General features: G+C 47.4%; 1 protein-coding gene across 3 annotated transcripts in view; it reads right to left on the minus strand.

Annotated features, from left to right (window-relative positions):
* SMPD3 (sphingomyelin phosphodiesterase 3) overlaps positions 1-12,843 on the minus strand; it is an 83,795-nt gene extending 70,952 nt beyond the window's left edge. For all 3 annotated transcript variants that reach the window (XM_089903245.1, XM_089903244.1, XM_089903243.1), the window contains exon 1: positions 11,324-12,843. The gene's annotated coding sequence lies outside the window, so the exon portion shown is untranslated. The remainder of the gene's footprint in view (positions 1-11,323) is intronic.
* Between the last annotated feature and the right edge of the window lie 11,206 nt (positions 12,844-24,049).

The following is a 24,049-nucleotide window of genomic DNA, read 5'->3' on the forward strand; positions in this document are numbered from 1 at the left end:
TTAAATGTGCAATCCTTCTATGGTTGATTAATTAAAAATTATGTTCTTCTGAAGGTTAATAACTGAAAAACTATACTTTGCTTAGCATACTATGCCTGTGAGGAGCATAGCTGCTTGGGCCACACTGCTTCATGGTGCCTCTTGTGGCAGTGTGCTCTAATTGCAGGCAAAGGGTCTCAGGAGCGGGTCTTTCAAACAAAACATGTAAAGGAAAAACATTTTCACCAAATGTATGCAACAAGTTTCTGAAATACACCAGCCTCTGCTTCCATTGCCCTTACTCTGCTACCCCAGCATCAGTAGCTGGAATCACAGCTGCTCAGATTTGACATGAGATAAGGTTGGCAATATTTCTAAGATCCCAATTTGGCTCACCTGCTGCGGCTACAGGTGAGGCAGCACCTATAAGGAAACAACATGAAGTGGCCATGTTCATTTTCACAATTCCTACTCTGTGCTCCATGTTCTGTTTTAGACTTGGCTAACCCCCTAAGGACAGGGACTGTGTCTCATTCACTTCTGTCTCTCCAGTGGTTGGTGCAGGGCTTAACACAGAGTAGGTGCCACGTGCTATGCTGGGACTGTCTAAGAATTGGCGTGTCAGAGCCTTGGGGTTAGAATGATCTGGTAAAAGAGACCTGGCGGGAAAGCTGCTCTGAAGTAACCACAGCTGTACTTGCCGGTGCCCAACCATTCCAAACATCCATGCCTTTATTATTATTCTGATTTCTCAATTTGATTTTATTCTTCAGAAGTCACCATTCCACTCCGTCGCATTCAGTGAGTGTGGACACACATTAATCATTACTGGGGTCAATGACCAGATGAGCCCTTAACATTCCATTACCAAGACAAGTGTTTGTCATTTCTCATTAGTATTATGTTTATAGTCACTAGGGACTTATCCCCGGACAACTTGTCAAAATCTGCGTGGCCTTGCCAACACGGGGCAAGTTTATCCTTCCAGAACTGTGGAGGGCATCTGGAACCCTCGCATGACTTTCCAAAGAAAACGCAGTGCAGCACCATGGTCTCTTTCATCTTCTATCATCTTGCACATCAAAACTTCCCCTTCACTCATCAAGGGACTCTTGCAGAGCTGTGAATATTACCTCCCCACTGCCTCACATCCTTCACAGAACTGCAGGTGCCTCTTGGAAGAAGTGCTGCATCTGTGTCCCTCTCCCTTCTTGCCTTTACTTTCCATTGTTATTAGAAGTGTAGCCATGGAGAGAAATCTGGTGGTCAGTGGTGACTGCAGCCCTGAGAAAAGATAGATTTTCCTTCTAATCAGACTAAGAAGACTGGGGTTTGGTTTCTAGTCCCTGCAGTCTGCAGAACAAACTCAAGATGGCAAGTCCAGAAAAATCCCCTTTTGTGAGACAAGCTCTCTGCACGGGGGGCGGGGGTCACTGATTGATAGGTGCTGCATCCGGAATGGGCTGTGGGATTTGCAGTGACCCTGACTCAGGCCCTCACAGCAGCCACTCTGGGAGGCAGCCACTCAGGGACATTGCTGGAGAATCACAGACCAAAGGATAACACTGCCTGCCTCCTGGAGCACAGAGAAAAGGTCTCAGTCCAGGGGCAAGCCTCTGCCTCCTCCCTCACAGAAAAAGCCCTCCTAAGCTTTTTGCCTGGATTTGGGCACTGCGGCTGTGCTTGGCATCTGTGCCTCTTGGCAACTCGTGCTGCCTGCCGCTTGACACAGGCAGCCATCCTCGTAGCAGACCTCCCAGCCTTCTCCTGCCTAGAGCTTTTGTGAAGACCAAATGAGAGAAAAGTCCATGCATGTTCTCTAAAGAGCAAAGAGCACTGGTAGGAATGCTGGATGGCTGTGCTGTCTGGCCACGCCCTCCACAAGCTCTGGCTTTGGGTATGCTTGATGAGCACGTTCCACATGGCAACAAAATGCCCCAATTCAGTGAGATACCTCAAATTGGTAGTTTCAGATTTTACATTCCTTTCTTTGCATATGAACTTTTTTTTGGCCAAAAATTGTTAGCCACAGGTTTTCTAAACCGTTCTTACCAAACATCTATTTCCTACTGAAACTCTCTTCTCCATTTCAGGGTCCCCAGAATACACCACTGGCATACCCAGCCTTGTTCATTTGGTCACAACTTTTCCCTGCCTTCCCTCCCCACCCTACTGACCCTTCAGAGCCTCTTCATATTGTACCCACCTTTTTTTTTCTTTATAAATTTGTTTGTTTTTATTTTCGGCTGTGTTGGGTCTTCGTTGCTGTTCCCCGGGCTTTCTCTAGTTGCAGCGAGCAGGGGCTACTTTTCATTGCGGTGCACAGGCTTCTCATTGCGGTGGCTTCTCTTGTTGCAGAGCACGGGCTCTAGAGCGCAGGCTTAGTAGTTGTGGCGCATGGGCTTAGTTGCTCCGCGGCATGTGGGATCTTCCTGGACCAGGGATTGAACCCGTGTCCCCTGCGTTGGCAGGAGGATTCTTAACCACTGCACCACCAGGGAAGCCCTGTACACACCCTTGAAGACCAAGCAGAAGACCTCTCTACAAGCTGACCCACAAATCACCTCGCCCTCCTTCTAAAGAAGTTATTGGGTTCCTGCTGATCTTGAACCATGAGGCAGTAATCACAGTGGTTAAGAGCAGGCTCTGCAGTCAGCTTGCCCACCTCTTACTGCTTGTGTGACCTTGGGCAAGTTACTTGAAGTTCCTGGGCATTGCTTTCCTCAGCTATAAAATAGGGATAATAACAGTAGCTCTTTTATGCATATAAAGGGCTGAGCACAATGCCTGATGCACTGTAAGCACTCAGTGAAGGAGAGCTAGTATTAATCCTAAGAATTTTCTTTATATGTTGCCATGTAAGGCCATAACAACCCAGGAAAAGTAGATTTAATTGTCCCAGATGAGGAAAATGAAACTCAGAAAGGTTAAAGCACTTGCCCAAGGCCACACATTTGGTGATGAAGCTGAGATTCAGAGTCAATTCTATCTGGTTGGGATCAACAGCTTTCCCACCGCCATAGCCAACCCACCTTAATAGGCCTCCTGTTATTACATCAGCCCGTCTTCCTTGGTTTACCCTTCACGTGGGCATTGCTCCTCTACCCAGCCAGACCCTGGGGTCCTCTGGAGCAAGGTTTCTCAAAACACCGCCACCCTAGCTATGTACCATTCAGTATCTGTTGAGTGAACAAAAGAGTGAATGGGGCTTCCCTGGTGGTGCAGTGGTTGAGAGTCCGCCTGCTGATGCAGGGGACGCGGGCTCGTGACCCGGTCTGGGAGGATCCCACATGCCGCGGAGCGGCTGGGCCCGTGAGCCACGGCTGCTGAGCCTGCGCGTCCGGAACCTATGCTCCGCAAAGGGAGAGGCCACAACAGTGAGAGGCCCGCGTACAGAAAAAAAAAAAAAAAAAGAGTGAATGGATGGGGGACTTCCCTAGTGGCTCAGTGGTTAAGAATCCGCCTGCCAATGCAGGGGACATGGGTTCGAGCCCTGGTCCAGGAAGATCCCACATGCCGCGGAGCAACTAAGCCCGTGTGCCACAAGTACTGAGCCTGCGCTCTAGAGCCCACAAGCCACAACTACTGAAGCCCGCGCGCCTAAAGCCCGCTCTCCGCAACGAGAGAAGCCACTGCAATAAGAAGCCCGCGCACCGCAACAAAGAGTAGCTCCCACTCAACGCAATTAGAGGAAGCCCGTGTGCAGCAACGAAGACCCAATGCAGCCATAAATAAATTTATTTTTTTAAAAAAGAGCGAATGGATGGGAAAAATGCATTTCAAGACCAGAATCTATCCCCAAATAACCTAGCCCTGGTACTTAAGTCCCTGGAAGTCAGGGGCCTCTCAGCAGAACCAGGGGCCATCCTACCTCCAGGCTCTTCCCCACTTCAACTCACCCACCACACTGACCCAGGATATCTGACCATGTTTCTCTCCTTCTAAAGCACTTCCAGGGATTTCTGCACTTCCTGTGGGACTAGTCTCTAGAAAGGAGTTTGGTTTCAACATGCTCTGTTAACATAAGTCTTCACTGAGCTTAACATGTATTTCTTTGATCTAGAAGGCAAACTTTTGGAAAAAAGATGGTCAAGAATAGCAATGATGTGCTCCCTCAGAGCTGTGCAGTAAAGGGACCATGGCCACGTTCTCCTGGGGCTACGGTTTCTTTATTTATGTCCCTTTATTTTTAAAGTAAAACTGCATGTAAAGTGCTCTAAACACCAAGATGAGAATGCAGAACTTCAGGATAAACATGACAGAATGATGCCTGTTTTGCTGCTTGCCTCATTGTCCCAGAGAAAGAACCTCACGTGTGTTGATGGGACAGAGGAGAACATGAAAGATGCTGAGGTGTGCCCAAAGTTACTGAGACCCTACGTTTTGGTGTAGACACAATCAAATGAAACTGTCCTTTAAGCCTCCTCAGGGAACAAGCAAAGATGGGGGGTGAGGCAGTAGAATTGTAGAGAAGACCATGGAGATTCTGAACAGAAACTTTTCTATTAAAGAACACCTGAAATCCCATTTAGTCATAGCTACCATTTTTTGAGCGCTCAAGACTGCATAACTTGATCAAGGCCAATGGGTGGCAGAGTGGCTTTGACCTCGTGTATGTCCAACTCCTATCCAGCATCTTTCTCCTAAAGCACAAGGCTCTCATTTCCCCGAGGAATCGTGGAGTCCAAGAGACTTAGAGCTCTTGGGTCATCTGTTGTAAGTACCCTCTAATCATCCTCTTCCTCAACTCATTAGCAGAGGTCAAGACCTGTGCATAATTCGGTTAGCTCATTTGTTTATTCATCATATGCTTATAGAAATGGCTTGAAATCTTTCCTCAGTATCCTTATCTGCAAAAAAATTTGGCCCACATCAAGGTAATTCATGAGCTTATACTTACAAGTGTTTTCAATCATGTTTTAACTAGTAGTAAATCTTTTGTTTGATTTATCTGAAAATTGTTGTCCTTCCTCTTGCCCCTGTCTTGTAAGATTCTGTAAGCCCCCTCTGATAACAAGAGCAGCTAAGTAAAGATAAACAAGTGAAATTAATTTTAATAATATTGTTTATTTAACCTAATGTATCCAAAATGTTATTTTATCCAAAACATTATTAATGAGCTATTTTATATTTTTTATACTAATTTTTCAAAATCTGGTGTATATTTTATACTTACAGCACATCTCAGTTCAGACTAGTCATATCTCAAGTGCTCAACAGCCACATATGGGTATTATATTGGAAACAGATATAAATAGGCGTTCTTCTTTTCCTATTTCATCTGTTTCTATTTCAACTTTAGGTTTTGCATTAGGATTGGATCATAAAAGGCTATGTTAATGGAAATGTGACCTTTGGACAATTTAATAAACATAGCAGCGGTTTAGGACAGTGGAAAGAACATACCTTAGGAGTTATAAAACCTGGGTTCTAATCCTCAGCTAACTGGGCAACCCTCAACTTCCCTCAGCCTCTTTCCTCATGTTAAAAAAGAGATGATGGCTTATGATTATTAAGTTTCTCTTATAGCACACACCATTTTCAGGGTTTCTGCAGCTGTTTGCTCTTTCCAGTCAAAATTTTTGTATGACAGTGCTTATCCCAAGTTGGAGTAGTGTTCCCTGTGCCCAGTTCTGTGCCTGGCACACTGCAGGAACAAGAAATGTTTGTTGAATGAATGAAAATCCAGTTCTTTGAGGGATCCTGGGGCCTCTCAGTTTTTGCAGAATAACTATAGCAGCCTTAGCAATTAATTACATTTTCATTTCCTTTCTCATATTAGCCTAAAGTGCTGACAATCTAAGCTTTCTGAAGGGTAATAGCCAGGATCAGAAACCATTTCCCGATCCTGTTAGCAAAAGAGCTGGTGCTCAGCTATAGGCATGACTGCCTAGAGACCCCTGCAAAGGGCCTCCCTCTTGTTACATGCTGTTCTTATGCTGAGGAGAGTTAATTAATGACTCTAAATAAGAAAACAATCAAATCTGTCTGCAGTCATATGAGTCAGAGCAGACCCAGATGGGGAGCTGGTCCTTGGCCTCCAAATGCCCTCGGGAAAAGCAATAGCAATCTTTGCTCCATACGCCAAGAGCCTTGCAAAATCCCAACCTACAAGGGAAAGGAATTGCTCAAAATGGATTGGAGCCCCAGCATGATGTGAAGCAGTTTCTTAAAAGGCCAGGCCCCCTGCCTGGGTGTTAAGCACACTGAGGTCTAGGGAGAGGAGAAAAAGCACAATTCTATTTCTCTCTACTCTCTTTAGACACCCAAACCTATAGCAACTGCATGGGGAGTTCTCAGGCACAGGCCTCCTGTGTGTGTGTGTGGCAAGATTGGGGCAGTTGACACTGCCACCCTGGGAGGACTGGAGAATATGTGGCTTAAAGCACATCAAGCTCCAAACCTGGCCACCTTCAGGACTTCCGTGGCCACATATGAAGGTGGAACATTGGTTATGACGGCATGAGGGTGGAAATGTGATGTTTCCCTGAGATTAGTTGAGGCTCACAACAGTGAAAACTATTATTTTGGTGTTAGAAGCTTTGCTGTGAAAAATCTGAGAGAGGGAATAGGTGGAAGGAGCCTCTTAACAATATCCAAGTGTCCTCAGCATTGGAACAGGATGCTAGCAGATAAAGATAAGCCCGTTTCTTTAGCTCTATATATACTCTGTTGAATAATAACAACATCCTCATTTTTTTTCCCTCTCTCTCTATTCTTGCAAGCTTGGCTTCCTGTGAAACTGTTCCACTCTGGAAAAACCCTGGACCACTGGCCATGAGGGTCATATACTCACCTTTCCCCTTCTTTGGTAATCAAGTTCAGGTAACAAGCCCTTTGTCAGGATAAGATGTGAAGTATGTGGCAATACCCTTGCTCAATTTGAAAGGACTCCTTGTGATTTATGTCTGAATCTTAGTTGGTCCCCAATCCCATTACTCTAAAATTTGGTTAGAATCTCAGAGAAGACTACAATACTTCAATTTTTCTTCTACAATAGCAGTAGGAAAAAAAATAGTGGTCAGGAGGAGTCTTTGGAGTCTAAGATATCCAGGCTGGAGCATAAACGCTGCTCCTTCTGACCTGTATAACCATGGACAAACCCCTTTCCTCTCAAAGTTTCATTTCCTCATCTTGAAAGTGGAAGTAACACCACCACCCACATCATAGGACTGTGAGGATTAAATACATCCTTACATGTGAAGAGCCTGACTCAGAAATGTTTCCTCTTATTATTAGCTTGTAATTCTTTAAATAGGGATCGCTGATGGGTTCATTCGAAGTGATGCAGTAGATCGTCTACAGCTATGTTTTCTCCTGTTCCATTCTGTGATGAGCTTTGGGGAAGTCGTCACAGAGGCCGTGGTCCTCAGAGCTTGCTTCTACTCCATGCCCTAAAATTCTCCCTTTCCACTAGGCGGGGCTGGGGCCAGTGCTCCAGGACCTTGGACAGCTCCACACCCTAGGGACTGCTGGGCGGCCTGAGGGAGCAGGAAGCACTTGGGGGATTTTCCCAGAAGGGCTGCATTAGTGTGGGGATTTAGGAATCCCAAAAGCCGCAGTCTCATTCCCAGCCTGTGTACCACTTGAATGCATGCAGAGATTCTTCAACACAGCCAGCCCTCCTGGAAAATTCTGAGGAGCCTCTCCTCAGAAACTCCATCCATAGGAGTTACCGAATCTTCAGGGCCTTTCCTTCTCTCCTATGAATTCCAAGGATTTTTTCTTTTTTGAGCCCAAGAAGAACAGAAATACTACCCACAACTTCCTGTATCTGCTGATTTTTAATTTGTTCGGCTTCAGTACAAGGATTAAACATTCTTGATTAACCTCAAGTGAAAGTAATAATGTATGAGTATGAAGAAAGGCTTTAGAAGACAGAGATTCACGTATGAATTTTAAAAAACAATGTTATTGCCTGTATGTGATGTTAAGCGACATTCTCTAATTAGGATAAGCAGGTAGTCCAATTTATGAGATAATTTAGCTTTTCGCTCTCCAGTGCAGAACACAACATGCATATGCAGTCACCTTCCAAACAGGCAAGGAGGAGATTAAGTCCTATTTTTACTTTATGATACTGAGTCATGTAGTTCAATGAAAATCACATGGATGCCAAAGTAAGAACAATACCAGGTATTTAAATATCTCTTTTCCTTTAAGGAGCTCTAAAGAGTTTGTGGCTGCATGAAATGACTTCAGAGCAACACCAGGAGAGGAGACACATGTCATCAGGTGGGCATTTAAGACTGAGCACATCTCATCCATCTCCCCTGCTCCCATCATTAGGCCTGGAGGAGACAGTGTTTCCCAGTTCTTTGCATTTAGAAATAGACTCCTGATATCTGCATTTTCAGGGCCGTATTGTTGATGAGAAAAAGAAAGCGTATGTTTAAAATATATGTTTTTGACTAATAATGAGGAAGAGGGGAGGATAAAAGTAGAATAGGAAGAAAAAGGAGAAAGGAATTGAAGAAGGAGAGGAAAAGACAGGAAATATACTTAAATCTCCCTGAGCTTGATGAATGTTTTTCATGCTTTTTTCTCTTAAACAAATTTGATGCCCACCCTCAACTGGATGAAAACTTGAACAAACGTCTTTAGGCCCTCTTTAAATATTTCCATATAGGCGAGAACAGTGGCAGTTCCATTGCTTGAAGGAACTGCAGACAAGAACATCGACTCAGGACTCCAAAAGCAGACAAGTAGCCCCCAAATGGTTTTTACCTAACAATGCCCACACCCACCTTGAGCTTTCACACCGTGGGGGAGTGTTAGTTGCCAAATTTCAAATTGGTTTCACTTCTGCCCAGCAGAGGTCGCTGTGGATACTTGTGGAGACTGGACCGGGCAGGGCTGGGCTGGATGGTGGCTCTGGTAACTGTTCTTCCTGTGGTTCCATTGGCCACTGTCTAGCCCCTCATCATACAGGAAAGGAGTCTCTGGTGACAGCACCTTTGCTGTCAAAGTGCTATGAAACTGAGGTCACTTGGTGGGAGTGGGCAGGTCTGGGAGGGCTGTCCTCATCCTCCTGGGATATCTACCCATAGTGATATATCTGTGTCACGTTCGTGCCCTCTCCATGAGTGTACCTGGTATTACTGAGAGGCCACCGTCACTGACCAGCAACTCCAGCCCCATGGTCCTTCCAGATAGAGGCCAAAGTGACAAAAGTTGTCTTGCCACACAATCTTGCACCCACCTCTGCTGTTGAGCTCCCCAAGCCCCACTTGTCAGCCCATGATGGTGGGGGGCAGAATTCTGGTCCTTAGGGCAGCCTTTTACAGCAGGATACGGTTTCTGAGGAATGGGAAGGGCAGAACCCTGGTGAGGATATTAGGGTCAGACCCAAATCACCAGAAGGGCTGAAGAGAGCTCCACATACTTGTGAGATTCCACTTTCTGCGCCACACCGCATGCACATGATCTGAAGCTACCTCCACCCTGAGGGCATCCCCTGGGACCCTAGGTCATTACTGCAGCTTGAGGGTTGAAGGGGTGACTACCCTGCCCCACCCCCGCCCCCATCCAAGGCCAGCAGTAATTGATTCTTTTCACACACATCCGGCCAGATGCACAAGGGACACACACATGAACACTGGAGCACCCATTGGCACCTCACCCGGGCATACACATTCACACTCTGACCCGCACCCTCACCCATGTAAACACACTGTGGCACATACAAATACACTCGAATCCTGGAACCAAATTTGACCTAACACGGCTGATGGAGCAGGGTTGGGGGGTCCAGGCAGGATGCCCTTACGGCCCCTGGCCCACTCATGCCTCCTGAACCCTGGGCCCCTCCTCGAGAGGCGGAGCCCCTGGCTTGTCCACGTTCTCGTGGTCACAGGTCTTGGAACGCCGCACAGAAGGGACCCTGGCTACCATCGCACACACGGCATCCTGGGTGCTGGACCGGCGAGGGTGGTGGTGTGCAGGGAAGAAGGGTGTGGGGCATAGTGCCCTGCCCGGCGCAGCCGCCTCCTCCCTTGGGATTTTCCATCTCGGCTCGCGCGGGCCCGGGAGGAGCGAGCGCGCTTTGTCTCCCGCCTGGTTTCTGGCACGTTTCCGCAGAAGCTCCCCGCGCCGCGCCCGAAGCCTCCCCCACCCCCCACTCCCCTGGCCGCGCCCCCCGCCCAGCCAGTGGCGCAGGCCCGCCAGTGCGGCGACCGCGGCTTTGTCCTCTCGCGGATGCCGGGGCCAAGCGCGAAAGCCCTGCGCCCGGAGCGGCCGCCGCATAGCCAGGACACAGGTCTCGGCAGCGGGGTCTGAGGCGCGCCCCGCGCCGAGCAGAACAGCCCGAGGGTCTATGGGCGCGGGGGGCGTCTGCTTGGAGCTCCAGGGCGCTTGAGAGGGGGACTAGGCCTGTCCCACCCAGCATGTGCCCATCCAGGTCTGGCTCCCCTCTGCGGTTCAGCAGCCAGGGTCTCCGGGGTGGGGCGGGGCGGGGAGGGGAGGGTCGTCTCGACTTAGGGTCCCTGGCCTGGATCCAGTTAGAGGGCCAAGTCGATAAGGCCCGGGAGCGGAGAGGTCGGGAGGGGTTCTTCAATCCCTTTTACTTTTCCCCATCGCACACCCCACACCCAGGCCACCCCGACCTTAGGCACGGGGCCCAGATCGCAGAGGACCCGGAGAATCCGTCAGGGCTCTCCTGTACCGGCGACTCCTAACAGGGTGGGGAGGGGTCTCCCGGCCTTTGCCCCTCACATCCCATTCCCGCCTACCCCCCCATAACCTAGGCGGGTCCAGTTGGGAGGGGGAAGAGTCGTCTGGCTCCATCTTCATCCCGTCCCCCCTTTTCACAAAACCCTAGGCTTCGGGAGAGGGGTGGGTACGAGGAAGGGTCTTCCTGACATCCCCAAACAGCCCTTCCTCAGGAGGGTCTGAGCGGAGGAGGAGGAATACCGCGGTTTCATCCATCACATCCAGACCCTCTTTGTAAGCTCAAGCAGCCGAGGTGTGGGGAAGGGTCCTCCTGCCTCCGATTCTTTCATCCCGGAACACTCCCTGCCATCCTCAATAATCCAAGCAGCCTCGACTTCAGGCACAGGCGGAGGGAGGCTGCAAGCTCTCAACGCCCTCTCAAGAGAGATGGTGGGGTAGGTCCCCAGCCCTCGCCCCTCACGCTTAAGAGCCTCCTCCACCATAAGACAAAAACTAACCAAAGCTGCTCCGACCTCAGGCGCCGGGGCCACAGGGAGGCCCACGAGGGGTCAGTCAGCAGCTCTCCGGGACAGATGGTCTTGAGGGCGGTGAGGTCCCATCAACTCCCCAGGCCCTCTAACCCCTCAATTCATTCCTTCCTCAATAAAACAAAAGCGAATCCAGCAGCACCGACCTCAGAGATGCGGAAGGGCGGTCGGCGCCCGGCAGCGCATCCAGCTCCTCCGGGCTCCTCACGGCTTCGACTTCCAGGCGGAGGGCTCTCGACGCGAGGCGGCGGCGGCGGCGGCGGCAGAGAAGGCTGAGACCGCTCCTCTTCGCTCCGGAGCCTCCCTCGGACTCAGCACCTGGAGCGGCGAACAGCTCCGCGCCTCATTCCGCTGACCCCGCCTCCTCCGTGCCCCCGTAGCCAATAGAGACCCGAGCCCCGCCCAGGGGTCGCCCATTGGGGGGGGCACATCTCCCTTCCCTTCGGCCCCGCCCGCGGGTTCTTCTGTCTCTCTTGCTAGACCAAATCCCCGAGAGCCCGCCGGTGTTTTCGTACAGCCTTCTGGAACTTGTAGTCCTTTAAGGACGCGGAGTGGGCTCATGTCTCGGGCAGATAATGAGAGATAGACTGCATTTCCCAGGGTGCATTGACAAAACAGAGGCGCTGAGGAGGGCGGGAGGACTGTTTCTATAGCAAAGGCGACTGGTTGGGGACGGCTGACGGAGTAATGGGGCAGGCCGCCGGACCCTCGAAGGATTGTGCGTGACTTCGGGCAGCCTCCTTTGGGAGGCCGTTTCCATTCTCTTTTCACCTCGGTCCCCACCCCGGGACTCTGGGCCTCAGTTTTCTTATCTGGAAAGAAGGGCGTGGAGTCGTCTCCCCGCCCACACTCCGCGGTGTTAGGGCAAACCGAGGGCGAGCTGCCCAGCAAAGGTGAGAGAGGATGGAGACTTTCGGCTTGAGAGTGGAAGGGGCGCATTCTGAACTTTATCCCTTTGTTTTTGCCTCTGTCTTGTCATAGAGGAGCGCTTTGTTTTTGGTCATTTTCCTTGGGCCATCAAGGCCTTCTCATCCCGGATTCTGACCTCCTTCACGCCACGCCCCGTACCGCAGCGTCTCCCACAGCGTAGCCAGAGGGCGCTTCTGCTTAAAACCCTTCACCAGTCTTCCCATTGCCTCCGGAATTAAACCCACATTCCTCAGTGTCAATCTAAAGGCCCTTCGAGATCTGGACTCCACCTTCTTGCAACACTCTGAACTTCTCTGGAAGCTGGGAAGCCTTAATCAATTGTTCTCTCACGTGGGTCCCTCCACCCTGCACTCAGCTAATGCCTCACACTCTTCAAGCCCCAGCCTAGACGCTGCCTCCTCAGTGAAGCCTTCCCAGATGCCCGGCTCCATATGAGGTACCTCACCTTGTTTTTGAGCAGCACCCTCTACTTCCCCCATTCTACTTATGTATTTGAGTATCTGTCTTCCATATCAGATTATAAGATCCACAGAGCAGGGACCGTGTCTATATTATTCACACTTACAGTCCAGTGCCTGTAGTGTCTGTTGCATGGTAGGTACTTAATAGATATTTGTTGAATTGAAAATGAATGTATTGTAATTGAATTTCGCATGATCTTGATCTCCTGTGGTTAGGCATTTCCCATTGCTGAAAGTCTTCAACTAGAGGGATACCACCGCCTTGAAGAAATGTTTATGTTATTCAAACAATGGATTGAAATTTTGCCTGAGTGCTTTGAGGGCCTTTCCAGTCCTGTGACGCAAGGGAGTGATGGATTCATGTCTATCATTCCTTGGAAGTTCTGTCAGTTCTCCCCTAAATGTCATCAGTTCTTCATGTTCCTCTATTTCTAGCTGTTGGCCCTTCTTCTTTCTGTGCCTAAACACCCTACCTCCCACTCCCTTTCTGGGAAAGATCTTTTGCTCCTGTCAGTTATGGAGTAAAGGCAGTCTGAGATCCCTGCCCTTCTTTCAGCCCTCTGCTCAGCATCATAGGGCCCTGGTGGTGATATCCCACCTTGCTAGGTAGCATCTTTTCTGATTCTTTTTCTACTCAGGGCCCTGGTGTTGGCCAGATGGTCCAGTTAATCCCACACATGCTTCATATGTCACCACATCCAGACATTCTGGATATATCTTAGCTAAAGCATTCTTGGGAGAATGCCTTAATAAATGGGAATAGTTAATTCGTGGCCAAAGAAGTAACCAGGGAGGCTATTACCCTGAACCTGATTCAAACCAAAAAGACAGAGCCTGAGAAAGCAACCCTGCCATCCTTGCGCTGATGACATCCAGGGAGGGAAGGCTAGAATGAGGGAAGGAGTCAAATGGATTGCACTTAGGAAAGAACTAACAGGACTTCTAACTAACAGGCAGAGGGGCTTTGATCCTGGCTAAACCATAAGGAAAGACCTTTGGAGCTAGGCGGACAGATAGTGGGGGGGCTCATTACTGAAGATGAGAAAACTGTAGGAGGTAGGAGGAAATGGGGTTTGTGCTGACACAGAGTGCCTAATTTTGTGGATGCAGTGAGAGCAGAGGTTGTTGGAAAAGTGGGAAGGGGAGGACTACACCACAGGGTGGACACCAGCACAGCATCGGCAGAGTATCAGCAGAGGGCTACCAAAGAAGACCGCCTGGAGCAACAGTTGAAACTCTAGAGGTCAGTTTAGCCCTTCAGGAGTAGTGCTAGTTTTCAGGAAATTGTTATAACTAGGGTACAAGTCAGGGTTCCACGATTCTCCCAGAAAGCAGGGACTAAAATAGCATCGGCCCAGCCAAGCAGATTCAGGAAACCTGGATTCTAATTCTGACTTTGCCTCTGATTAGAGGTATGACCCTGGGCTGGACCTGTTTCTTCAGTTGTAAAATGCTATTTATTGGTGGTAGGGATCAGGTAATAAGGTGGAGGTGGGGGAATTCAAGCCCATTTACTAGCTGTGGGACCTTGTACACACAGTTTGCTAATTTGACAGTGTTGTAATGGAGAAGTGAGATGCCTTATGTAAAGCACTTCATAAATATTAAGCACTTAATGAATGTTTGTCTGTTTCCACATTCTTCATCTTGGATTATCAGTAGTTGGTTTGATTGTGAACAAATAGGAGGTAATGTCCTGGGCAATCTGGGTTCAAATCCCCATTCTCTCTCTTATTAGTTGTATGATTTTGGTCAGGCATATGCTCAATATATTTGTTTTGTCTTTTTTAAGGAGTGGTTTGAGAGCAGAGAATTGTGAGAGAAGGGAATTCTAGATGCTTATAAGCTAGAGTTGCAAAGGATTCCAGGGGAACACTGAGCTAGCCTGCTCCCTTGTCAGAGAGGCAAAAGGTCTCAAGTGAAGTTCCATAGGTCTTCTAATTCATTAGCAAGGGGATTAACCAGAATGCTGAATCTCAGACATGGGGCTGGAGTGATTAATCAGGGCTGGCTCCTCTCAGTATATCAGGCTGAGAAATATAACTTTATTCTAATGATAATGAAGGTTTTTGAGAAGATGTGCATTTTGAAAAGGTCTAGGGCCTGTGTGGAAAATGACCAGGAGAACATGAGGCTTAGATGTAGGTTGCAAGCTGCTGCAGTGATCAAGCACGGCATCAATGAAGATGGAAAAAAGGGGTAGATCTGAGATGTATTAAGGAGGTAAATATTCAGGGAATTCCCTGGCAGTCCAGTGGTTAGGATTCAGTGCTTTCACTGCCATGGGCCTGGGTTCAATCCTGGTCAGAGAACTAAGATCCCACAAGACACGCAGTGTGGCCAAAAAAAAAAAAAAAAGAAATATCAAGAGGACTTTGTGAGTGATGAGCTGAGGGTGTGGCAGAAAGTGGTGAGTCAAGGGTGATGCCCAGGTGTCTGCCTTGGGTAACTAGGTGAATGCATGGTGGTGCTTTCCTCTGAGGTACGGAATAGTAAAGGAGTAGGTTTAGGCAGGAAGAGGAGGAGGTGAGTTTGAGGTGAGTGGGACATCAGGTGAGAGGTCCATTAGGTGATTTGGAGCTTATCTTGGGAGAATGCCTTAATATATGGGAGTAACTAATTCATGGCCAAAGAAGAAGCAATCAGGGAGACTATTACCCTGAACCTAATTCAAATAAAAAAGACAGAGCCTGAGAGCCTGTCATCCTTGAGAGATCTGATCTGGAGAAAGAACCTTAAGTTATCAAGTTCTTAATATATACTCATAACTGAAGCCATGGAAGTGAATGAAATCCTTCAGTAGAGAGGGTGAAAGAGAAGACCAAAATCCCTTGGGAAATGCCAACATTTAAGGGACAAATAGAGGAAGAGGAGCCCAGAAGTAAAGGTGAGAACAGAGAGATAGGAAGAAAACCAAAGAATGGTGTGCCACAGAAGCCAAATGGAGGAAGTGAAGTGACATGCTGTAGAACAGTCTAGTAAGCCAAAGTCTGAACAATTGAACCCCAGATTTAGCAACACAGAGGTCACTGGCAATCTTGGAGAGAGTAGTTTCAATGGAGCAGCAGGGGCAGCAGTCTGAGTGTGTGAGAAGTGGATGTAGATAACTCTTGTTAGTGGTTTTGAAGGGGAGGAGAGAAAATGAGAAAGGATGTAGAGTTAGGAGACAGTTTTAAGTTGGGAGAGATTAGGACATTTAAAAATGCTCATGGGGAAAAGCCAGTATATGGACGGTTGAGGATACAGGGAAGAGAAGGGTTGAAGGATGAAGTGAGGTCAGCAAGAGGATGGGAGGTGGTGGGGTTCAGAGTGAGCCTCAGGTGGGAGAAGGGAAAGGAAGGAGTTGGAGACGTAGGTAGGTCAGCAGTTTGGTAGGTAGGTAGTTGGGAGGTGGGCTTAGGAAATGGAGGGAATTCACACCTGATAGCCATTACTTGTGATGGGAGGCAAGGATATCTACTCAGTGTGAGGAAATGGGATGGAGTGGGAAGCTTGGAGAAAGAGCAAAATGTTCAAGATGGCTGCTACGGAAAAGAGGAGGGAAAGCTAATAGCAACCCACAGAGACTGCAGGGCAGTGGTAAGGGACTGCTGAGTCTGGAGGCCATGGGTTTGTGGGGGCACTAATCTATGAGGTACGGGCTTTCTTCAGCATCCCATCAGCCCTGAGATAGGCATGGAGAAGGCTACTGGTGAGGCTGACCCAGGGCTGGGCTTTGCTGGACAAGGGAGACAATTCTTTAAGGAAGTTGAAGATGCTGGCAAGAGAGGTGGAAGAGGTAGTCCACCAAGAGGAAGGAGGGGAAGCCAGATTGGAGGGGTGGGGCTCTCAGTGGAGTGAGAGAATAGATGTGATGGGTGGGAGAGAAGAGCAGGGAGGGCAGGCATGTTGGTCAGAGGTAGAGGAGCTATGGGCAGGGGCAGAGTGGCTGGATTGGACAGAGGAGATCATGGGTTTGAAAGGCAAATTTGTTGGATGGGTCATTGGCAAGTCTTCCAGGAGGATGACTGCTTTGAAGGAGAGAGGAAGTCTGGTAGCCCTTTGCCAAACTGTACACTGAGTGAGAAGTTAACAGGTGATAGCCAGGAGGAGGGATAGGGTGCAGAGCACTCTGACATGAGTGTCACAGTAATCAAGATGTTGGGAGGTAAGAAGGAGCTCTCTTACCCAGAGCATGATGGATAAGAAGGAAGAGAAGCAATAAGCTTTCTCATATATTTTCACAGAAGTATCATCTCAACATCATCTACACATGATCAGTTTTATATACACCTAAAAAGCAGAGTGTCTAGGAATAAAATTAACCAAACCAAAAAAACAATTCCAGATTTCATGATGAAGTTTTATCAACCAAGTTCAATGGTAGTGATTCCTGCATTTATATTTTGGTATAGTTTGTAGTTTTAAGTACGTGCATATCAACTAGAAAACGTGTTTAACAATTTTGCAAATTTCGTTTCTTAGCAACTATTTGTTTTCTCAGTTTAGAACATAAATTAGAGAACTTGTGTTGACTTTTTTTTTCAAATGTAGAGTTTAGAGCTTAATTCATGAGTTTGAAATGACATGAATTTGAAATGTAGCCATTTTCCTTTCTGCATCCTTGAAAAGGATTACAAGGATTTTATTAGTCTTTCAGATAATCTTGCTGGCACATACAGACTTGCCACAAGGGTCGCCTATCAGTAATGTTGGATTGTGAGTGATGCTGCAGAAGTGTTGTGTATGAGATATTTAAGATGAGTCAAATAAGCAGCCAACTTTAGGGTTTCCCAAACAGCAGCTCAGTTTATAATTAAGGGACTTGGTATAGAATATGGGCTTCCCTGGTGGCGCAGTGGTTGAGAGTCCGCCTGCCGATGCAGGGGACACAGGTTCGTGCCCCGGTCCGGGAAAGATCCTACATGCCGCGGAGCGGCTGGGCCCATGAGCCATGGTCGCTGAGCCTGTGCGTCCGGAGCCCGTGCTCCGCAACGGGGGAGGCCACAACAGTGAGAGGCCCGCGTACCGCAAAAAAAAAAAAAAAAAAAAAGAATATGAAATGCGCATCTAAATGTTAGTTGAGCAAAATTACCTCCGTAATCTCTAAAGAGAAAAGGACAAAATCAGTTAATTGCTCTGGACAATCTCTGTCTTTTTTTAAAGCAGTGGTATTTAAAAATACTTTTGTATGGGGGTAATTCCCTGGCGGTCCAGTGGTTAGGACTCGGTGCTTTCACTGGGTTCAATCCCTGGCCTGGGAACTAAGATCCCGCGCAGCGTGGCCAAAAAAAAAAAACCAAAAACTTTTGTATTGTTGATATGTTGATATGTCTTTGTAATCTTGAAACAGACCTGCTATTCCAGCCCCTTAAAGCAGGGAGTGCTCAGAAAATATTCTGTGAATCAACTCATGAATGTTATGATAATCTGTCCATTGTTTAAAATTCTTCCTTTCATCTTAAACTTTCATAAAATATTCTTATAAAAGGAGTGATTCCTTTTAAACATAAGTCAGATCATGTCACACCTCTGTAAAAATGCCTCCAGTGGCTTCTTTGTTTCTTTGAGAGCAAGCCTTTCAGTCTTTATGATGGCTTGCAGGGCCATATACACTCTGACTCCTGTAGCTTCTCTGCCTCATCTCCCAGGCTCCTGCTGCTCAGCTCATTGACCTCCATGTTATTCCTTGATTGCATCAAGTACACTTTGGCCTCAGGGCCTTTGCACTTGCTGTTCCCGCTGCTTGAAAGATCTTCCCTAGATATCCTCATGGACATCCCATATAAAATGGCAGCCTTTCCTCTCCTGGCACTCTCTATCCCTGCTTCCTGCTTTTTTTCTCTGATAGCACTTACTACCACCTGACGTATTATACGTTCTTTTACTTATCCGTTTATTGTCTGTCTCTTCCCCACTCTCACTCCTCCATTAACCCACTAGAATGAACTCTCCCTTAGGGTAGAGACTGTGTCTATTTTGTTTACTGCTCTACTCACAGCACATGGCGCAGCACCTGGTACATAACAGGTACTCAGAAAAACATGGTGAATGAATAAGAATAACATTATCATCCCTAGTACGTGATCCTAACATCTGTTTTTATTTTTCCATGTAGTCCACATGTAGGACACATGTATTTAATACTTCATATTCTGGAAATCATAGATTAAGTATAATTTTGAGTTCTGCTTGTTTTTTTCAACATGTAATAAGCATTTTCCCTTGCTAAGATTGAATTCTTTTCTCAATTGTTCATTCTCTCATTCATTCAACAAATAGTTAATGAGGCTTTTCTATGTTCCAGACGGTGCTGGGACTACAGTAGTAAATAGGATGCAGGACTTGCCCTCGAGGAACAGAGATTCTTTATAAACACCATCTGTAATGATTGCCTAATATTCCATCAAACACCATACTATACTTAACCGCTCTCCTATTTGAGACTTTTTGTTTATTATTAATAATGATGTAATGAATATCTCCAAATATATACCAATTACCCTTTACAAATTATTCTTTAAGGTAGATTCCCGAGTGAACAGTTATTGAGGTAAAGGATTAAATATGCTTTTGGTTTCTTTAAGATTTTTTTTTTTTGATGTGGACCATTTTTAAAGTCTTTATTGAATTTGTTACAATATTGCTTCTGCTTTATGTTTTGGTTTCTTGGCCCTGGGGCATGTGGGGTCTTAGTTCCCTGACCAGGGATCGAACCTGCACCCCCTGCATTGGAAGGCGAAGTCTTAACCACTGGACCGCCAGGGAAGTCCCACTGTTGGTTTTTTGATATCATCTGCCACATTGATTTCAAAAAGTGGTGGTTCCCATTTTACCCAATCGCCAGTACGAATGTTCCAGCTTTATCACAACCTCTCCAGTACTGGACATTACTTTTCAGTTTTGACTCATGTAACATATAAAATGACCTTTCCTTTTATTTTTGCACATAATTGATGTCTAGTAAGAGTGCATATTTCTGGTTTTCTTCTTTTGTCATTGTTTAGTTCAGTGGGTCCCTAGGAGGCTCTTGGAGGGTGATTGTAGATTGTGCCCAATGTTTACACACATTGTTGGCTTATAGTATCTTAGAGTTGGAAGGGACTGTATTCATCATCCAGTTCAACTAAAATTTCTGATAGATGGCTTTCCAGCCTCTGTTTGTATACCCCTGGCAATGGGGACCTCACCACCTCACAAGGAAACCTGTCTTGTTTTTGCCCTGTTCTACAGGTGTTGACCTGGCATGCAGTCCCTGTGGCTCCTTTGTGGCCCCATTTCTGCCCTCTGAAGCAACAGAGTCCACGCACCAGATGTTACAAAACCTCCCTACCTTGGCTGCCCATCTCTGCAAATATGTGACCAGACTAGAGTGGTCAACCCCAGGTAAGTCTGGCAGGCCCAGAGGCCAAGACGCTGTCCCACTCACAAGTCTGCAGTGGCTGTGTCAGCAGCCTCTTTAGCTGGGTTCATATGAACCTCAAGGTCAGCTGAGATTCTAAGACCTTCTTTACATGACCTGAAGCCAAAACTAGTTCTTCTTATCCCACGCTTCTGCAGTTGATGTTTTTTTTTTTTAGATGTTGGGGGTAGGAGTTTATTAATTAATTAATTAATTTTTGCTGTGTTGCATCTTCGTTTCTGTGCGAGGGCTATCTCTAGTTGTGGCAAGCGGGGGCCACTCTTCATTGCTGTGCGTGGGCCTCTCACTATCGCGGCCTTTCTTGTTGCGGAGCACAGGCTCCAGACGCGCAGGCCCAGTAGTTGTGGCTCACAAGCCCAGTTGCTCCGCGGCATGTGGGATCCTCCCAGACCAGAGCTCAAACCCGTGTCCCCTGTATTAGCAGGCAGACTCTCAACCACTGAGCCACCAGGGAAGCCCCTGCAGTTGACCTTTTTAAACCTGAAAGCAAGACTTTTCTTTTCTCCCTGTTGTATTTCAATGTGTTGGTAGAGAAGCTGCCCTGGTCGACTCCTGCCATCTAAAATGGGGATAATGAGAGTCATTCTGACAACTTCATGTGTTGGTGTGATGATTGAATGAGTTGCAGAGTTGGACATTTTTCACTCATTTTGGTTGCCTGGCAGCTGAGCCTCCTTCCTGTGCTTGAGGAATTCCACGCATCATGAGGTGGAGCCATTTTCTTTTGCAGCTAAGGCCTGGGCATCGGCCTCAGGCTCAGGCTTCTCCAGTCAGACAAGCCCCCCATCCCCATGCCACCCCTCACCAGTTTTGAATTGGAAGCCAGTGACAGCAAAGGAGCAGAGTCTGCTTTACAACCCTTTTAGTGACTTGATGGGTGCAATCTCAGTTTCCAGTGACAGCAGTTTTACGGGCACCATCGAGCATAAGGGTGTCTGTGGTGTAGGTAGCAGGGACAGTATGCTAGACTCTGTAGTCATGATGATGTCTCCTTAAACCATTGCTGAGTTAGGGTTTGGGGCATTGTTCCTGACTCTGTGCTTCCAAGTCTGAGTCTCAACTCTCCTGGAGATTTTGTGAGCTATATAAGGTTATGAAAAGTGCATTGAAAAATGCTAAGCACCACACATATACAAGATATTATTGTTTGGGATTTTGATACTTAAGTAGTGGACATGAGGGGAATGGGGGGAGGTTCGCCTGAGCTCTTTACCTGCTGAGAATTCAGACAGGTTTAGACATGCCTGGAAAGCTGGCTGGTGGGAGGGTGTGATGGCAGGAACTTGTGGGCTAGACACTGGCTCAACAATTAAAGGCTGACCGCTGACCCCAAGGCCGTTGGAATGGAGATGGCAGTTGCCAGAGGGCCTGCTGGGCATACACAAGCGGACTGGCTACTTGCCCTCTCCTACCCTTGGGCCATTACCAAAAGCCAGGGCCAGGAGGTGGGGCTAGGCTATAAAGCAGGTCACCTGTGGCTGTGCAGTTGCCCCTGGGGTATCCTCACTGGGGTGCAAGAGGAAACCTGTCTGAATATGCCCCCCACCTGGAACCACAGGAGGGTTTATGAGTAGGTTGGGATTCCATCTTGGGCTGCCTTCAGGCTGCCCTTTGTCCCACTGGGCTGTGGCTTGGAGCTCTCCAGCCCTGCCTGGCTGTGCCTCTAGAGTCCTGCGTCACAGGCTGCCATCTGAGTCCATCAGCCCTGGATGACCCAGAGTGGGACTGAGGCTGGCACTGCTGCTGTGGTCATTAATGGGCCCTTAGGAGCTTTGTGATGTTGAGTACAGCCTCTCTGGGGACTTCCTATTTTGAACCCCAGATCACTCCCAAATCAGCCTGGCTCAACGTGTATATGCGGGGGTGGTGCTTCTGCCTTAGGGCATTCCCTGAACACTGAACACTATTACTGGCCTGATCCCTGCCTTTGCCCAGTACCCTGGTGCACCTCCAGGGAGGACCGAGATCTTGATGTGTCCAAATCAGCCAGAGGTCATGTATTGGGCCTGGACCATGGTCCTGCCTTTCAATGTCTAAGTTACTTTGTGTCAGGTAGTACCCTGGCACTGTACATGCTTCCTCTTATTAAATCTTCACCACAATTCCATGAACTAAGTACCATTATAATTCCCATTTTACAGATAAGGAAACTGAGACCCATAGAGGTTACGGGACTAGCTCAAGGTCACACAGTCAATAAGTAGCAGAGCTGAGCTTGTCATTCACCAGCAGAGCCTGAGAATTGCCTTTCCTTCAGCCCATTCCACTGTGGGGCAGCTCTGTCTGTTGAAGTGTTTTCTCTTACATGGAGCTAAAATTTTCTCCCTAAGTCAGTCTTATTCCTGTTTCTGCTTATCCCAGTGGCCCACTGTGGCAGCTCCTGGTCTCCCAGTGTTCTGGCTCAGTTCTCTACTCCATTCATGGTTGGGGTGCTTCATCTTCTTCCTCTGGGAATATCTGAACCATTTTGTATCAGCTAAGTCCTTAGGACAATCACTGCAGGAAGATCATGGCTGGGTAGCTCTCTAATTCTCTAGTTACCTTGACTCTAAAGGTACTAGGATCCAGTCTGTCCCACTCCTGAATGGGTTGTGTCAAGAAATAGTCAACCTAGCCACTGGCTGTAGAAGGGACTTGGGAGAAAGTTCTCCATCACTGAGAAAAATGTCAGAAAAACAGTCAAAACAGCAGAAACAGTATTAATACTATGCTAAGGTTTTTGTTGCTTCTGTCTCCTTGACTGGAATACAGGCTTCCTGAGGGCAGGGATTTTTGCTAGTTTTGTTTACTGCTGTATCCCCAGTGCCTAGAATGGTGCCTGGAACACAGTGAATATACAAATATTTGTTGAACGAATGACTACTACAGTTCCACATCCAGTGTCACCTCCTTAGGTTACTAAGTTGTTTTGGAGAATAATGTGATCTCCCCAGCCCATGGCTTTGCATTACCTCACCAGTAGTTTTTCTGATTTTGTTGTGATTTTGATTCATAACCATATGTAAAGTACATTTGATAAGTAATCCTGCCTCAAAAACAATTTCCTTTGATCTGGTAAACCTAAGTATAAACTGGAATTTGGTTCAGCTTGGAGAAGAGCAAGGAGGAGTTACCGGATTTCTAGTCTCCTCTATGGAAAAACATTCTGTGACTTTCTGCTTTGAATTTTGAGCTTGAATTCAGAATGTAAATCTACCAGGAAACAACTAAGTGAGAGGAATGTTAGTCTCTACATTTTCTTCTCATTCTCTGTACACAAAAAATACATCTCATTGTTGAAAATGAGAAAATACAGGTAAGCAAAGTGATGAAATTAGAAACCACTTATATTCTCACCATTCAGAGATGGTTATGGCTATTATTTTTCTGTTTATATCGAATATGAAATTAGCTGACATCTGACATGGTGATTGATTCAGTGAAGGAGCTACATTTTTGTGATGAGAAGGTGAACGTGGGAGATCTGGTTTCCAGCCCAGGTCGACCTGTGCTAAGAGGAGCCCACAGATCTGAGTCTAGCAAGGCACAGGGAGCGAAGGTAAATGGATGGAGTCACCTCCAGTTTACATCCCAGAATCTGACCTTGGAGGGTGACCCTAGAAGTGCAGGAGGCTAGACTGGGAAGTAAGTGAGAAAAACAACTTTGTTTTTTTTGCTGTATGCGGGCTTTTCACTGTTGCAGCCTCTCCCGTTGCGGAGCACAGGCTCCAGATGCGCAGGCTCAGCGGCCATGGCTCACGGGCCCAGCCGCTCCGTGGCATGTGGGATCTTCCCGGACCGGGGCACGAACCCATGTCCCCTGCATCGGCAGGCGGACTCTCAACCACTGCGCCACCAGAGAAGCCCAGGAAAACAACTTTGACCTGGCTGAACATCCCGGATTTGACATACAGCAAATTTCATGATATTTTCCTAGAAATGGGAGTATGTTTTCCAAAGATACTGAAGAACTGAAGTTGAGATAATCTCGGAAGAGTTGGCCCAAGGATGACTCTCAGAAAGACAGGCTGTGTAAGCAAGGCTCTGGGAACTGTGAACACAGTGAGGGCTTACGGTGTAATTGGCTGGTTTTCTCTGGA

The sequence above is a fragment of the Delphinapterus leucas genome, chromosome 20 (genome assembly GCF_059928025.1).
Source record: "Delphinapterus leucas isolate spDelLeu-1000000601 "Yukka" chromosome 20, BTC_Dleu_Yukka2, whole genome shotgun sequence".
NCBI classification, from domain to species: domain Eukaryota; kingdom Metazoa; phylum Chordata; class Mammalia; order Artiodactyla; family Monodontidae; genus Delphinapterus; species Delphinapterus leucas.